Source organism: Rhinopithecus bieti, unplaced genomic scaffold, assembly GCF_001698545.2.
Source record: "Rhinopithecus bieti isolate Rb0 unplaced genomic scaffold, ASM169854v2 scaffold_28016, whole genome shotgun sequence".
Lineage (NCBI taxonomy): Eukaryota > Metazoa > Chordata > Mammalia > Primates > Cercopithecidae > Rhinopithecus > Rhinopithecus bieti.
The window spans coordinates 1720085-1726761 of record NW_016813202.1 but is presented as its reverse complement, the minus strand read 5'-3'; positions in this window follow the sequence as shown (position 1 = coordinate 1726761).

Below are 6677 nucleotides of genomic sequence, written 5' to 3'. Positions count from 1 at the left end.
GAGAGAGAGAGAGAAAGAAAGAAAGAAAGAAAGAAAGAAAGAAAGAAAGAAAGAAAGAAAGAAAGAAAGAAAGAAAGAAAGAAAGAAAGGAAGGAAGGAAGGAAGGAAGGAATAAGGCTGGGCACTGTGGCTCACACCAGGAATCCCAGGAGAGAGAGAGAGAGAGGGAGGGAGGGAGGGAGGGAAAGAGAGAGAGAGAGAGAAAGAAGGAAGGAAGGAAGGAAGGAAGGAAGGAAGGAAGGAAGGAAGGAAGGAAAGAAAGAAAGAAAGAAAGAAAGAAAGAAAGAAAGAAAGAAAGAAAAGAAAGAAAGAAAGAAAGAAAAAGAAAGAAAGAAAGAAAGAGAAAGAAAGAAAGAAAAGGAAGGAAGGAAGGAAGGAAGGAAAGAAAGAAAGAAAGAAAAGAAAGAAAGAAGGAATAAGGCTGGGCACTGTGGCTCACACCAGGAATCCCAGCACTTTGGGAGGTCAAGGTGGGAGGATCACTCGAGCCCAGGAGCTCAAGACCAGCTTGGGCTACATAGCGAGGCCCCATCTCTAAGCATATAAATAATTAAATTAAGGAATGAAATGTTTTTTCTTGTTTTCATCTGTGTACCGGAGTATTCCAGATCTGCAAAGAAGTGAGACGATCTACATGGATCTTCTAGGAAACCTGATATACCTGGTGTTTTAAGCGGAAATAAAATGGTGTAAGTGTATATATTAATGTTCTCATTTTTATAATAAACAAAGGCTAAAATGTATGCATGTATTTTTGCATGAACATTTGGAAAAATCTGGAGATACACAACCAAGCGTTATGCATGGTTGTGGCAAGGGGATTGGAAAGCCAAACAATGGTTTAAATGGGAAAAGAGAATGTAATAGGTCAGTGGATTTCCAGTGTTTTTCCCAAGGTTTCAGAGAGCAGAAGAAGTATTCTGGTTCTCTTCATGGGATAATTCTAACGTACTAATCGTGGAATCTGCAAGCAATCTTCTGGTTATAAAGTTGTTTCCCACATAAATAGGTCTGTAGGGAGAGAATGTTCTATCACAATGATGATTTGATTGTTTTTATTCATGTAGTGTTTTGTGTTGTGGTTTTGACATTGGCTTGTTGTGAGCTCTGAAGGCAAAGGCATGAGTCCATCAAGGAATAATGGAATATGAAATAAAATAACACATGTGGCCGGACGCGGTGGCTCACACCTGTAATCCCAGCACTTTGGGAGGCCGAGGCAGGCGGATCACGAGGTCAGGAGATCGAGACCATCCTGGCTAACATGGTGAAACCCCATCTCTACCAAAAATACAAAAAATTAGCCAGGTGTGGTGGCGGGCGCCTGTAGTCCCAGCTACTCGGGAGGTTGAGGCAGGAGAATGGTGTGAACCCAGGAGGCAGAGCTTGCAGTGAGCCAAGATCATGCCACTGCACTCCAGCCTGGGCAACAGAGTGAGACTCCATCTCAAAAAAAAAAAAAAAAAAAAAAGAAGCCTTTAAATAATTGCAAGCAATGAGGTGAAATAATCCAAATGACACATTGACACATTAAGGACATTGTTGTCACTGTGCAAGAAAGGATAGAAGGTAGGAGTGGATGGAGGAGTCCAGGCTGCACTGGGCTTGGGTAAGCCAGCAGCAGGGGAGGAGTGGGCCAATTCCATGTCCGATTTGGAGTTAAATTTTCAGGGCTTGCTGAGGGAGGGACTGTGGGTTTGAGGAAAAGCAAGAAATCCAGGGTGAAGCGCTGCGTAAGGTCAGACCCACTGCTTTAATGGACTCCGCTGTCACGCCTAAGGCAGAAAGACCTGCAGGACAGGGGGTGGGAAGTCTAAATTCCAGAGGGAAAACCAACAGTTTCTTTTTGGACCTCCTAGGTTTAAATATCTGTGCAACATCCAAGTGAGGCTGCCATGTAAGCCACTGGATTTAAGAGTACTGAGCTGCCGGGCGCGGTGGCTCACGCCTGTAATCCCAGCACTTTGGGAGGCCAAGGTGGGCAGATCACTTGAGGTCGGGAGTTCGAGACCAGTCTAACAAAAATAGTGAAACCTCGTCTGTGCAAAACTACAAAAATTAGCTGAGCATCGTGGTGAGCGCCTGTAATCTCAGCTACTCAGGAGGCTGAGGCAGGAGAATCACTTGAACCCAGGAGCGGAGGTTGCAGTGAGCCAAGATTGTGCCATTACACTCCAGCCTAAGCAACAGAGCAAGACTCCTTCTCCCCCCCCAAAAAAACAAAAACAAAAACAAAACAAAACAAAACAGAATCCAAGAACTAGGAAGGAGGTAGGAGGTAGGGAAAGTAGAAATAGGAGGAAGAAAAATGACAGGAATCCACTGCGACACACAGATCTCCAAGCAATTATTTAAAGTCAAATATATCACAGTTGGAGACTGACTCCTGCTCTCTGCCAAGGCCTGTCCTCAAATAGATGTAGGCTAAAGCAACATCACCTTTAGACCTGGGCAAGATGAGCCCCTGCCCTGGGTCCTTGATTTAGAGGCCACTGCTCTGGGCACCCCCAGAATATGCCTCCGTCCTCATCAAGCTGAGTGATAGGCCCACCCAGAAGCTGTGCCCCTTCTGAACAATGCCAGGGTACTGCGACCCCAGAATGACCTACCAAAATAGGCACAGCCCACTTCCAGGGCCTACGTGGGCCCCTTCCCTGCCTGAGCAAGGCACGTGATTCTGTGCTACAGCTGAAAGCCAGAATGACAGGGCGGGTAGGGGGACCACATCTGTGAACCCAGAAGAGCTCCTCCCACCACCCACTACCACATCCCGATGCAGAAAACCCAGGACTCCAAGAATTCTCAATTCAAACCTGGCCTTCCAGGTTTTTATGAAGGTATATTATTCAAAGCAGAAGCACAGAACATTCTATTTAAATGTCTCTTTTGATTTAAAGTATTAACTATAGTTATTAAATGCAAGTTGTTATTTAATTCCTAGTTTCAAGCATTCCATCCCACCTCAGCCTCCTGAGTAGCTGGGATTATAGGCATGAGTACCAGGTGCTCATTCCTACTTTTTTTTTTTTTTGAGACAGAGTCTCGCTCTGTTGCCCAGGCTAGAGTGCAGTGGTGTGATCTCGGCTCACTACAACCTCTGCCTCCCGGGTTCAAGCAATTCTCATGCCTCAGCCTCCCAAGTAGGGGGGACTACAGGTACCTGCCACCATGCCTGGCTAATTTTTGTACTTCTTTAGTAGAGTCGAGGTTCTACCAGTTGGCCAGGCTGGTCTCGTGCTCCCAACCTCAAATGATCCCCTAACCTTGGCCTCCCAAAGTGCTGGGATTATAGGCGTGAGCCACCACTCCCAGCCTCATTCTTACTCTTAACCTGGGAATTATCATGCTGGGATCAGGACTAACACTCTTAAAATCCTTATCTTGGTCAAACAGTAAGAGAACATAGAGGAACGTCAGGACAGGTCTGAGAAAGAGCAGGCAGTCAGTCTTGGAAATCAGGAAGGACTAGACTCCAAAGTTCCCTGAGTTTCCAGCCTCACTCTCCTAGAGTCAGTGCAGCCATCTAGAAAGTTCCAACCAGTAACAGGAATCCAGCGTTTTCTCCATGAGTAAACTACAGTGAACCAGGTGGTGCCCACCCAGCGTTTGAGGGTCCAGACGTGGGCCAGCCGTGGATTGTTCGTCAATAAACATGTAAAAGCCCCAACAACTTTAAAACTCCGAATGAGTGTATCTGAATCGTCTGAAGTCAGCATGGAGGGCAGGGGGTTAGGTAGAGATGTGGAGAGAAATGTGGCTGGGAAAATGCGAGTCTCTTTGATGTAAATGCTAACCAAAAAGATCCTGAATCAATCACCCCAGAGGAAAGAACTGCCGAGACCTTGGAAGCAACAAAACCACCGAAAGGAAAGCACATTCCTCCAACCTCCAGGTGCTGCCATGGCAACTGGAGGGCTGAATGAGGTCATCGCAAAGCGGGGCAAGTGGCCCAGGTGGACCACGGGAGCAGAGACTGGGTGTGAGGACTCGAACCACCAGGAGAGAAATGAAAGCCACGGCAGCGAAAAGGAGGGAATTGCCGGTAACAGAATAAAATTATTCACAGCTGTGAAGCTACAGCCACAACATTTTAGCAGAGCTTTTGGCCAGAAAGGTCGGAAAAAGGCACTGAATTGATTTTACTGCTGCCTGTGTCTTTCATCGGTGGATAGGAAAACACTTTACTCACATCAAGCACCTTGTTCAGGAAGCAGTTGCCTTCATTTTTAGGAGTGTCACAGCGGAGTCAGTGATTCATGCTAATGGGGAACATGGAATATATGAATAAAGACATTTCATGGGAAATGGCCCTGGTGCTAAACATTTGCAAACTCATTTGAGTCCCCAAAATCAAACCCTCTGTTTTACCAAACATGTTTCTGATCTCATAAATAAAAATAGAAGGTCAAAGAAAAATCACCTCTCAAAAGCCACACTGATTGTGCAAAACCAAAACATTTAAATTAAAACTGAAGAATCTTAGCAAGGGAATCGTTGGAAACCTGGCTTAGCTAAGGTAGAGGGGCGAAGGCAGGAACAACTACAGACAAGCACGTCATGTCCACTCTGCAGCTGAAATCACTCGGTTTCTTGGAAGGCTCACAAGATTGAACTTGCCTTCCCTGACAACTCGGTCAGTCTGCTCAAGGGCAAATGACTCTCCCGGACAGTGTTAAGCCTGAAAATGAGGAAAGCAGCCCCTGATACCAAGAGCTGGCCTGGCACACACAGCCAGGCTGTGGCGTTCTCCCAACAAACACTATAATTTCATAGAACACTGACATCAGGCAAGATCACTCTGTCACAGAGATGGATCGAGATAAAACCAAGACTACTCTGTCACCAAGTTGGAACGCAGACAGAAATGCAAGAATGTCATCCAGACCACAAAAGACCAAGTAGCTTCTTATCCTGGCTAATGAGTGACTGCTCTGACTGGCTACAGCTTCAGCCACAATATGTTATTCCCATCTTCTAGATAAGAATTATTATTATTATTATTATTATTATTATTATTATTATTATTTAAGATGGAGTTTCACTCTTGTTGCCCAGGCTGGAGTGCAATGGCATGATCTTGGCTCACCTCAACCTCTGCCTTCCGGATTCAAGCTATTCTCTTGCCTCAGCCTCTGGAGTAGCTGGGATTACAGGTATGAGCCACCACACCCGACTAATTTTGTATTTTTAGTAGAGATGAGGTTTCTCCATGTTGGTCAGGCTAGTCTTGAACTCCTGACCTCAGGTGATCTGCCCGCCTTGGCCTCCCAAAGGGCTGGGATTACAGGCATGAACCACCGCGCCCAGCAGATAAGAATTATTAAGATACCCACTTATAGGCCGGGCTCCTTGGCTCACTCCTGTAATATCAGCACTTTGGGAGGCCAAGGTGGACGGATCACCTAAAATCAGGAGTTCGAGACCAGCCTGGCCAACATGGTGAAACCCCATCTCTATTAAAAATACAAAAATTAGCCAGGCGTGGTGGTGGGCACCTGTAATCCCAGCCACTCGGGAGGCTGAGGCAGGAGAATCACTTGAATCTGGTAGATGGAGGTTGCAGTGAGCTGAGATTGTACCATTGCACTCCAGCCTAGACCACAGAGTGAGACTGTCTCAAAAAAAAAAAAAAGCCAGGTGTGGTGGCTCACACCTGTAATCCCAACACTTTGGGAGGCTGAGGCAGTTGGATCATGAGGTCAGGAGTTCAAGACTAGCCTGGCGAAGATGGTGAAACCCCGTCTCTACTAAAAACACAAAAATTAGCTGGGCGTGGTGGTGGGTGCCTGTAATCCCAGCTACTTGGGAGGCTGAGGCAGAGAATTGCTTGAGCCTGGGAGGCAGAGGTTTCAGTGAGTCGAGATTGCACCACTGCACTCCAGCCTGACTGACAGAGCGAGATTCCATCTCAAAACAAAAGAACAAAAAAAAAAAAAACAATTCCAGAATTACTTCTACTTTCTGACAGCATCTAATCCAAAGCAAAGCCTTGCTTCCTTAAGCCCTCCCCAGATCATCTAACACAAACCCAAATCCTTTAATAAGTATTTTCTGGCCCTTCTATTGCAATGCCTCATAGTTCTCCATGGTGTGCCTTCTCCTTTGTTGCAGGGAGAACAAAAACTCAATTTTGTTTAACTGCAGGTGTGTTCCTAGAGGGCATTGATAAGCCAGTTATTTTACATAAGGGGCGGGAGGCATGTCACTCTTCCATAGACTCCAAATGTGCTTTTATAAATCCTGCCTTGCTTTGGTTCATAGACTAACGTTGCTTTATCATTAAATGATTTGAACATTTATTATAATGGTATATCTTCCTTTACCTCTTATAATGCTCTTTGCCTTAAGGTCAATTTTGTTGGATTATACAGATTTTATAGAAATTAGTATTTGCATGATACAGTATATATTTTTCCACTTTTTTTTTTTTTAAGGCAGGGTTTTCCTCTGTTGCCCAAGCTGGAATACAATGGCACAATCTCAGCTCACTACAAACTCCACCTCCCAGGCTCAAGTGATCCTCCTGCCTCAGTCTCCTAGGCTCTGGGACTATAGACATGAGCCACTACACTAGACTATTTTTGTATTTTTGGTAGAGGTGGGTTTTTGCTATGTTGTCCAGGCTGGTCTCGAACCCCTGAGCTCAAGTGATCTGCCTGTCTCGGCCTCCCAAAGTG